Here is an 11,920-nt window from a genome sequence, read left to right as displayed (position 1 = left end):
CTAAAAAATCAATTTTAGCTTTTAAACATCAATTCTGGTGACTCTAAAGTTACTCACAATAAACTATGGGTTTTCAAACTGTAGGCAATAGTTTCAGGGATAAGGGATACAGCCACCCACAAGGTAGAAAAGGAACATAATTATATAAGCTAATTGCTGTTTTAATCATTATTTATAATTAGGTAGGAGAATGTGCAGGGGTGGGGGCAAGCTCAGTAAACAAAAATCTCTCTGAAACAGGAGACAAGAGAAAACATTGGCAACATCCGTCACGAATAATGAGCTTTCCTCTGAAAAGAAAATGGAGAATGAAGAATGATAAGAGTGAAGAGTTGTTTCTTAAACAGATTATACAAAAATAGTCAGCATGAAAAAGAAACAGAAAGCATCCAGCCTAGATGGGATACCTGGCTAAGTATTGAAGACCTGTTCTGATCAACTGGCTGGAGTATCAACTGAGATCTTTTACATCTCGCTTTGGAAGTCTGAGGTACCCACCTGCTTCAAGTAGGCTTCAATTGTACCGGTGCCTAAGAAGAACGTGGTAACCTGCCTCAATGACTATCATCCAGTAGTACTTACATCCCCAGTGATGAAGTGTTTTGAGAGGTTGGTGATGAAACATATCAACTCCTGCTTGAGAAGTAACTCCTCTGAATATGGCACAAAAGGTCCACAGCAGATGCCATTGCATTGGCTCTTCACTCAACCCTGGAACATCTGGATAACAAAGATGCATACATCAGGATGCTCTTTATTGACTATAGTTCGGCATCCAGTACTATCTTCCCCTCAAAACTGATCAATAAGCTTCAAGACCTTGCACTCCTTGTGCAATTGGATCTGCAATCTCCTCACTTGCAGACCCCAGTCAGTTTTAGATTGGCAACAACATCTGCTCTACAATCTCCATCAGTACAGGTGCACCACCCTGTCCATCCTGTTGATATGGTCATTCATTGATTCCATTATGGTTATTGGATTTATTGAGTATGTCCAACGCAAATTAATCTCATGGTGACATATATGTTCTTTGATAATAAATCTACTTTTATATTAAACAAAATAATAACCATTTGGAAAGAGACATAAAGCCCAATAAATCTTAGTACTATCATCTCTGGTATATTTTTTTTAAATCAACATGGCATCAATTACTGAAAAATCTGTTGAATAACAGCTGAAGAGGAAATCTTGTGGTCCATTCTTTAAAAATACCTAATCTGAGCATAAAGTGCCCTTGGCTCTGCATGATTGACATTGCAATTAATTCGACTCTAGCTGTGTTACCGTTGAGAAACTCCTCATTGTGTAATAGTTGTATGTTTGGTACTACATCTACATAACTTAAAGTGGGTTATCTGTTAAGATACAGCCATCCTCAAAATGTTTTTTAAAAAAGCAAGAGAAGTAGCAGATATCAAAGCACTGAAATAAAATTGTTTTATCAGTTTTGATATTGCGTTAAGCCAAACAACTCCAATCAGTGCAGTAACTCGGCTTGCCAATTTTTTAGAGATTTACACCTAAAAAAAAACATTTGTTGGATTTCATTCCTGTGTAAGATTTTCAATCTTTTCACAGAGACATTGAGCTTATGATGCATGAAAATGAAAGTAATCTAGGTTTACATGAATGAAAAACTCTTAAAAGGTGGCTTATCAGCTATATCCATTCAGAGCAAATTATCTGACCAGTGTTGGATATTGCTTTCTCTACTTACTACTTTAATACGTATCAGCCCATTCAAGTTCAGAATTTCTAATTATATGTTAAAATTGCTTTGCATAGTCAATTTTTGAAGTGTGAAAACAGAATAAGAAATTGCTCACACAGGCACTATTACATATCAATGAGCTGTTCTTCCCAATTTTTCTTTGTGAATTTAGTACAGCTGAAGGCAAGGAACCAATAATTGTTTCATTCAGAATTAACAATTCTTCGAATGTAGACTCATATGGAAAACTAAGATCATTCCCGTGACACTTACAGATTGCTCTTTGAAAGGGAATAAAGTGGGTGATTATAGTCAGAAAACAAGTATTATTTTTGAATTAAAATAAACGTTAGTAAAGTAAAATTGATTGAATCGCCGTAGAAGGTCATCAGGCAAGGAGTGAAAGAAAGACAATGAAAAACCTTATTATCACAGTTTGTGAGAATCATGCCTTGTTTTCATAGAAATACGATTTTGCTGCTTACATTATTGACTTCTGGCATCAGATAAAAATAAAGGGAAATCGTTCAGTGGTGCAGTTGCTTATTATTATCACTCGAAGGCATACTCAGCTCAAGATTGTTTATCTCAGAGATAGAGCTGGAAATATGTCATCAAAGAGGAATAACTTCATTTAAAATATTGATTAAGTACCATCAGATCCTAAATGGAAAATAACTTTTAAATTCATGTATAAAGTTGAGTTGAAGGCTTTTCTTTTCAGTCTATATTTAGCACTGCTGAAAATAAATATTTAATATATATGCAGTCCTGTGTTGGCGTTCACCAGGATATTTATAAATAGCTACATAAATATGTGTAGCCATATCATCTGAATTTCAAATAAGAATTTAACCTTTCTGGAAAAGTAAATTAAAAATGTATGAAAGCACTTATAAGCCATGCAATTTGGCTTCTCTTAATGAATATTCCAGTTAAGATGTTTGATTTGCAAGAAGAAAATATTATATACTGCAAAGTAGATTTTGTAATGAATTTAAATATTGCCTTCAGTTAGTTCAATAAAAAGATCATCTTTATTTGTTATATAATGCAAAATGACCTCTCATCTTGGAGATTTAATTTGTTTATTGATTGCAATATTGAAAACAGTTTTTTTCTATTTTCAACTTGTAAATAAAAATAGAAGACTTTAAAAAGAGAACATTTTTGACCTACACACACAAAATGCTGGTGGAACGCAGCAAGCCAGGCAGCATCTATAGGGAGAAGTACAGTTCACGTTTCGGGCTGAGACCCTTCGTCAGGACTAACTGAAAGAAAAGACAGTAAGAGATAGGAAAGCGGGAGGGGGAGGAGGAAATCCAAGATGATAGGAGAAGACAAGAGGGGGAGGAATAAAGCTAAGAGCTGGAAAGTTGATTGGCAAAAGGGATACACAGCTGGAGAAGGGAAAGGGTCATGGGACGGGAGGCCTAGGTAGAAAGAAAGGGGGCGGGGAGCACCAGAGGAGATGGAGAGCAGGCAAGGAGTGATTGTGAGAGGAGCAGAGAGAAAAAAGGAGAGAGAAGAAAGCGGGAATAAATAAATAAATAAGGGATGGGGTAAGAAGGGGAGGAGGGGCATTAACGGAAGTTAGAGAAATCAATGTTCATGCCATCAGGTTGGGGGTTACGCAGATGGAATATCAGGTGTTCTTCCTCCAACCTGAGTGTGGCTTCATCTTGACAGCAGAGGAGGCCATGGATAGACATATCAGAATGGAAATGGGACGTGGAATTAAAATGTGTGACCACTGGGTGGTCCTGCTTTCTCTGGCAGACAGAGCGTAGGTGTTCAGCAAAACGGTCTCCCAGTCTGCGTCGGGTCTCACCAATATATAGAAGGCTGCACCGGGAGCACCGGACACCGGACTCCAACCTGATGGCATGAACATTGATTTGTCTAACTTCCGTTAATACCCCTCCTCCCCTTCTTACCCTATCCCTTATTTATTTATTATTCCCCCCTTTTTTTCTCTCTCCTTTTTTTCCTCTCTCTGCCCCTCTCACAATCACTCCTTGCCTGCTCTCCATCTCCCTCTGGTGCTCCCCGCCCCCTTTCTTTCTCTCTAGGCCTCTCATCCCATGATCCTTTCCCTTCCCCAGCTGTGTATCCCTTTGGCCAATCAACTTTCCAGCTCTTAGCTTCATCCCTCCCCCTCTTGTCTTCTCCGATCATTTTGGATTTCCCCTTCCCCCTCCCACTTTCTTATCTTTTACTATCTTTTCTTTCAGTTAGTCCTGACGAAGGGTCTCAGCCTGAAACGGCAACTCTACTTCTCCCTATAGATGCTGCCTGGCCTGCTGCGTTCCACCAGCATTTTGTGTGGGTTGCTTGAATTTCCAGCATCTGCAGATTTCCTCGTGCTTACATTTTTGCCCTTTCAGTTTTTGTTTAACTGTTCTCAATAAAATAACAGAGACATTTTAAACTACCTTGCTTCATGTGAACTGCTGTAAACCAAGTACTACCAGTTCAAATGTTTCACTTGTCTCATTGGAAGTGGTGGTGCATGAAATGGACAGCCACTAGCTTTATGTCATACTCCAGCTGGATGAGCTGGGTTACAATTACACCTGGTTTTCCAGTTAACCCGATTTGTACAGAAGTTGCTCATTGCTTCATAACCATGAGGCTGGCTGTTACCTATATAATATTTTTTAATCACAGATTTATACTGGGTCAGAGCACTCAGAAGTCTCTTGAATAATACATAAAATATAAAATTGGCGTAACTTGCCTTGCTCTGAAAGACAAGCTAAATTGTGTATCACATAGAATGTTTAATTTTACATTTAATGTAAAATTACCTGAAGTTATGTGGCTGTGCTCCTCCATAAAATGAATCCCAGTCAGACCTACTGCTTAAATCTCATGGAACTGCTAAAGATATTCTCTTAGTCTCAACAGGACTCCTCAATTCTACATGCAAGTTGTATACACCTGCACCTTCAATAACCAATACTTTAAGCAGTAAAAAGAGCAATTTATTATAATATACCGTACAACATTTGTGCATGCTATAAAGTTAGATTTGCTATGCACATGTTCTTGATGGATTAGGGTGTGGAACTGATATTTCCCTGTATTGTTTATTTAGTTTAACTTTCCTAATGCTTGTTCGCATTTTTATATAACCACATATATATGTGTAATTGTTCAGTGAATTTTCCAGCAATTACAGTACAATTGCTTCTATTCTAGAAGTTTCTTAGAAACTCTAGAAAATTCTTAGAAAATTTCTTAGAAAATTCTAGAAATTTCTTAGTTTTCACAGCAGGCGTTACACCACTTGAATCTGGCTGCTTTATAAGTTAATTGTTACCACTTGAATTTGTGTTATCGCTTGTCTGAGTTGGAGACGACAGATACAGCTTTTTCCTTTTCCTTGACTTTGTTCTTTCAGCTTGTCTTTGCTTTTCTTTGCCCACTGTTGTAACACACTTAATAAGAAAGCCTTAAGTTTTTTTCTTGTCATTCTTGACTTCCAAAAAACGTTTGGATCACAAAAGCATCAGGGTCCAAGATTCTGCTGTGGATTACAGAAAATGGCCTAAAAGATGCACCAATACATCAATAAAATTGTTTATTTTAAATAGAAGACGTGATTATTTATTTATTGGGATAATTATTAATTATATGTTCCATTGTATTATAAAAATATGGTCATCAAAACTCTAGGCAGATATCTTGAAAAATCTAATATCCCCAGATCATGTTAGGGTTCCAAGCTGAAGTGGGTTAGCCTGCCACCCTCATGTTTCTTGCTGTCATGAGGCCTGATTTAAATTTTGTAAAACACTCAGAGTAGGAAGTGCACAAGAATACTAGGTCTGAGTGGCTCCTGATGAAGGGTTTCGGCCCAAAACGTCGTCACTACCTCCTCCCATAGATGCTGTCTGGCCTGCTGAGTTCTGCCAGCGTTTTGTGTTTTTATTTATTTCCAGCATCTGCAGATTCACTCGTGTGGCTTCTGAGTGAAATCTGTCTGCCAGCAGGTTTTGAGCCCGACCACTATGTTTTGCACTGAATGACAGAAATTGAAATATTATAACATGCAGATTGAAAGAAATTAGAACGTAGAAAATAAAACAATACTGCACAGGAAAAGACCCTTTGACCATGTTGTCTGTGCAACCAAGATGCCAAGTTGAATTTCTGCCTTGCACACGATCCATGTCCCTCAGTTTTTCAATGTCAATGTGACTTTAAACATCACCATTGTGTCTGCCTTTACCACAGATTCCCAACCCTGCCAGCATGCTCTTGGTACCTAACATTCTCTAAGTAAGAAAAAAATTGCCTGTATATCTCCTTTAACCCTCCCCCCCCCTCCAACACACCCACCCCACTCCCCCAAAACCCACATTTAAAAAACCTCTCCTCTAGTAGTTGACATTTTCACCCTGGAACATGGAACTCTTCAATGCTTACAAACTTCCATCTGGTCTCTCCTCAGCCTCCAGTGCTCAATAAAACAACACAAGCTAAAGTTGCCCAGCGTCTCCTTTCAGATAATATTTTCTAATCATATATTGAAGTCTGTTCACTTAATCACGTGGTGGCAATTTTATAGAATAATTGGGCTTTAATTATCGTGTTTCTGAACACTATTTACAATGGGCTTCCTTTGTAACTCATCAGTCACCCATTACAAGTACTTCCAAGTATGACGAGAACAGAGACTACAGACTACAGCAAGAATGAAGCACATTGGGAGTCACCTGAGGACCATGATGGATTGCTTTATTTTGTGGTTGCACAAAAGCTGGATTTAAATAGATCCAAAGTCATGTGTTTGATAAATACCATTGGTTGTTCTGGATCTTCTTGGGTTATCATAAGTGTGCAGCCAATAATAATCCGTGATATGATAACAGTAGCCTCAAATCCAAGTGCCATGGGCAGGGAACTCAGGCAAACCCTGCCAGAAAGAGAAGCTCAGATTCCAGTAACATTTTTTTCTGTTTCTATTTGCAATTTTCTCATTTTCAGATGATACTCACTAGTCAGCCATACATTGTTGCTCTTGGCGTTCTATCGACCAGAGGTCTCAACGGAAGATAGCTAAGCTATAATGGCAAAACACATTCAGCAGATTACTCTCCATCCTTTTGCTTATGGCGAAGATTATTTTATAGCAGTTTGCAACTTTGGCAAAATAGCATACCCTATAGGAAACAGTGCTCAGTTATAATCAATTGCACACTTATTCATAAATACAGTGCATTGCTTTAAAATAGTTTCCAGGAATTTTTTGCAATTCTAAAGAACTGCTGGTATGTAACAGCATTGTTTACATTAAGAGTAACAGAAGAGTGATACAGAGAAGAGGAGAGTGGAGATGATTATGGTGAGGTACTGGAAGGTACAGTTGAGAAAAGAATATTGGGGAACTTTTTGGAACATCAAAGAATTGCAGAGGGTAGGATAAAAATGAATTCCCTCTGTAAACTGAAGCACAGAGAGAGAGAGGGATATCCAAAGAATATTAATGTTCATGCCATCTGCAGCTGAGAGTTCTGGTGTGTGCCCTTCAATGATTTCAGCCCAAAAATCTAGGTCAAAATTCTTATCGTATTGAGAGATAATTGCACATTCGGAGGTGCAATCTTACACAAGGATTGCATCTGTTCTCTCAGATAAAAGATATAAAAGATCCTGTGTCACAATTTCAAAAAGAGGTCATCCTTAAACTGCTGCTAATTTTTGCCCCTCAGATTTTCTGAAGCAGATTATGTAACTTGTGGCAGCATTCCCATTTTCTAACATAAAACAATAACTATACCTCAATAATATTTCATTGGCTGAAAATTGCTGAAAGATATGTGAAAAGCACTGTATAAATTACAACCCCTTTCTAGAGTAGTGGCAGTTTTTTTCTGGAGAAATATAGAGGAGCTGAAATTTATGGTGGGATTTGAATAATGGTATCGAAGCAACACCAGGACCCAATATGAACTCATAAATAAACAAGTCCAAGTTCTTGGTGGGTATCTCTCCCACACTGCCCAGATGTGAGGTTATAATCATAGGTTATGACAGTTCTGGATTAATCAATAAGTTCAGCCATTTAACAATGAATTTAGCAAGCCTTGGTGTCTCTTCAGTAGATTCCTGTTATCATGGCTGTACATTGCAAAGAGACGTGCTCTGGAAAATCAAACATATTGAAGAGAGGAGTGGGGTTAGTGGGGAAGCAGAGTGATAAAATGAGAGAATTACTATAAATAGATGAAATGAACAGAGAAACAAGATAAAAATGACCATAACAAAAAAGAAATCAAAATTTTAAAAAAAAGAAATTCACACAATGTAGCCACTCACTGAAGGCCTTAGAACAGATACCAAACCTGTGTTTTAGAAAGGGACTATATCACAGCAACAGATTTATAACTGATATTAAAGCTAAGTTATCAGTCAAAGGCATATTATCACTTCCAGCTGTCAAATGAGTATTTAAACATGAAATTCTTGAGAAGGCTGATAGTAAATCCATGGATGATCAACAATAAATTCTTCAGTTTTATGTTTAAATTGAAATATATTTCATATGTTATGATCCAAAATTTCTAGACTCCTGTAATTTTGTTTAACTATGGATATTGGATGGTACATTAGCGAAACCATCTGTGAAATATACAGTTAATCCAACCTAAAAGAAAACTTCCAATGTTCTCATTTATATATTCTATTTATTTCTAATTAAACCTTTACAAGAAATTAATATTTCCATTGTTCCATTCATTTCTGAATCCAGGTTCACAAGTGATTTATTTTAATGATATTTCAGCCTTTTACACCCCAACTATTATGAATCATCTATAATTTACAACTTTCCAATATCAACACATCTGAAATAAATTACCCTGTAGATCAGAGGAAAATTAGTTTAAAATTCACCTTTTAATCATGTGCATCATTAGTATAATATCAACTTGGTCAGTACCATAAACAAGGTGGAATCAGAAGAAATTTGTAGCAGAAATTTTTCTTCTGTTAATTAGTTACTCAGCAAAAACAAATAAATATTAAACGATTAATAACTACTCTAAAATACTACCAAACACTAACATATAACAATGGATTGAACTTTTCCTAATGCAGTAATAAAAATGACAAAACATATACTAAATGTATGGCAATGACTAAAATGCCACATTTTCCTCCAAAACTTCAGTCATTTCAGCAGATTTTGCAGGTAGAATTGTCAATGTTGCTTTATGAGACAAGCTCTAAACAAAGCAGTTAATATTGACAGCCAAATTGCAGATCAATGTACCACACTTACAAAAATCTCGAACAGTAGGTTTAACATTCAGCCTACATAGTATTCCTCACAATCACATTAAGTTGCCTTGCACTGAAGTAGCTGACTGTTATGAAGAATTTACAGAATACAATATATAATTTGACAGATGAAATATTACTTACTTATGCATCAGTGTGCCATTATTCTAATCTTTCCAGCTTTTCAATCTTCTTGGGGATATTCTAGTATAAAAATAATAACAAAACAATTTATTACAAGTGATTCTATTAGCATTGTATCAAAGATACGTACTAAGACAGTTTGGTAACTATATTAAGCTATATTGCTTTCTGATGACATGACTACTTTCATGTGAATACTATCACTGCATTAATTTTTGGATTTTGCAATAGCATCACTTTATTTCCACAACAGTTATGAGATAGCACAGTGCCTTCATAATCAAAACATACCTTGTCTGGTAACAGACTGCAAATGCCTTAGCTGTAAGTTCATTCTGCTGTTAGGGCAGGGCATCACTTCAGTTTTGGATGTGGAACCTCATTCCTGGGCAGAATAATTATGGGACCAATGGAGTGAGCAGTCTCCCACACTGTGGCATATCCAGACCCAACACATCAATCAAGTCAATGAGACAGACTAAACCAGATAACTGGAAGGAACCATTTTGAACTTGAACCATTAGCAAATGGATCCGCGCAGTCATGTAAGCGTGGCCAAGAAGCCACAGTGGTTACACGCAGCTGATGCTCTGTGCTGTTAAACTTGCACAAAGAGGCAGTTGATTAGGTGGGAGTACAAGAAATTACATAACTTCTGCTCATAACTAATTAACTGCTGTGCTCTATGTTGGCCGTGAGCAAAAGTTTTTGAAAGAACCAAAATGCGGTCAGAAAGATTAAAAATAAATTGGATGGGTACAGTGACACCATTATTCCTAGTCAGAAATAAAACTCTTGGATAAGTTCTCCATTAATCACTTCTCCAATGTAAAATTTTGCATATAATATTTATATTGTTATATTGTTATTGTCCCTTCTTACTGTGTTTTACTATAAAAAATATACTACTTTATCCATGGCATTTTGCTATAGATTTAGTCATCAGTTTCTGATAGTTCACTCTTTCTTTCTGTCAGAACCAGTCATTTCTGCCTGTCATCATTTTGGACCCATTTACCTTGTTTTCCTATTAATACAGTGTGGCCACCTGGACATGTTCCATAGCCACTCTTTTAATAGCAATTTATTGCACAGATTTGCTTCCAGCTACATCCCCGATGCTATCAGCTCGATCCCTGATCTCATCTTTCCTTTGTTCGCTCTATTTCTACCCCTCCACACCACTCTCTCTGCTAATGAAAACTAGCTTGTATTTCTCCTTTCTCAATCCTGACAAAGGGCCCCAGACCTGAAACATTAAATGTTTCTATTTTCACAGATGCTGCCTGAGTATTTCCAACATTATTATTATTACATATAGTATTCCAGATTTTAAAAAAAATTCCACTTATTATAGTTAGTGAAAACTATTTAAAGATCCTCCCTTTGCTTGAATGTAACATTATAAAGGAAGTGAAAGTTAAAAACTGGTTGATATTTAATTATCCCAGTGCAAATTTAACACTGCAGATCTTCCTCAGGCAGTGCCCTTGGCTCATCCAGTTTTAGCTACTTCATTATGATGCACTATTTTCAGTTCCATTTTCCACTCCTCAGCACATGAAGCAGTCTACACTTTTATGCAGTGGAATCTAGGTTCACAACATCCAGATGTGGGCTGATAAGTGGCACTTAACATTCATGGCACAAGAGTTCCAGGCAAAGACCATCTCCACAAAGAGGGAAACTAGACTAAGCTTTATCATTCAAAGGCATTATCATTTCCCAGTGCCTCACCGTCAATAACCTGGGAGTCACCAGAAAGTCAGTTGCACCAACATCATAAGTTACATAGAATATGGAACAGAAGAGGACAGAAATGAACCCAAAGGAACAGCAGAGACCAATATTTTGGTACCAGCTGTATCGCAGGAGTTGAACTCAATGTAGCATTGCCTTAGGCACTCCAGCTCCGGATTTCTCCCACAGAGTTTACTACTGAAGCAATCCCCATGAGTGGGTAGAGCCGCAAGGTAGCGGAGGTTTGAGATCAGAGTTTTTCTTCTTCTAGAAGAGCTGCCAACCACTGCTGATGACCCCATCTGCCTAAAGTGACTGGTTTTAAGGCACCAGTAACCCCAACCTCCTCCTCCTTGTCTTCTGCTGTTACTAGAAATGGTACCGCTAGGCTGAGTTGCTAAGCCACACGTGAAGGCCAGGAACTGGACTTAGTTGTCAGAGGCTATTCGAGATGCATGCCATTGGAAGCATTTAATAGGTAGTGGGAGCTTATCCCCATTACTACCCCCAGCTATAACAACCTTAAGGAACCTGTGCCTATCTAAACATCCCTTAAAAGCCCCTTATATATCTGCCTCTACCACCACCCTAGGCAGCGCATTCCATGCACCCACTCTGATTAAAAAGCCGTGCCGCCCATATCTCCTTTGAAATTACACCCTCTCATCGTAAATGCATTCCAGTACACCAGCAGGTGGCAGCATACTCGAACAAAGTGCCCATTCCAGGCCTAATCAAAGGTGCTTTTGTTCATCTTCTATATCACTTTTATGATCACAGGTCACTAATGGATACTAAGAAGATCTAGTACAGCAGGAATATCCTATCAGAAAGGTGCTTGATAAAATATTGAGCTGGACTTATTAGATGCTATTTTTGTGCTGTCACTTGAACTTATGTACTGTTGTGCCAAGAAGGTGTATGGTGCAAGAGATTGTCCTGGACACTTTTACTGTGATCGCAAGATTCTGTTGGACATCGGTAGCATTGAATACTGTAAGTCCGATTCTCTGGTTCATTAGTAAG

General features: G+C 37.6%; 1 long non-coding RNA gene across 1 annotated transcript; it reads right to left on the bottom strand.

Annotated features, from left to right (window-relative positions):
• Positions 1–6,582: 6,582 nt before the first annotated feature.
• On the bottom strand, positions 6,583–9,700 carry LOC140717017 (uncharacterized). The gene is made up of 4 exons (XR_012096412.1): positions 9,446–9,700; positions 9,155–9,214; positions 6,727–6,792; positions 6,583–6,644 (listed from the first exon to the last, which is right to left on the bottom strand). It is a non-coding gene; the product is annotated as an uncharacterized lncRNA (long non-coding RNA).
• Between the last annotated feature and the right edge of the window lie 2,220 nt (positions 9,701–11,920).

The sequence above is a fragment of the Hemitrygon akajei genome, chromosome 27, assembly GCF_048418815.1.
Source record: "Hemitrygon akajei chromosome 27, sHemAka1.3, whole genome shotgun sequence".
NCBI classification, from domain to species: domain Eukaryota; kingdom Metazoa; phylum Chordata; class Chondrichthyes; order Myliobatiformes; family Dasyatidae; genus Hemitrygon; species Hemitrygon akajei.
This window is presented reverse-complemented; position numbering and strand designations above follow the sequence as displayed.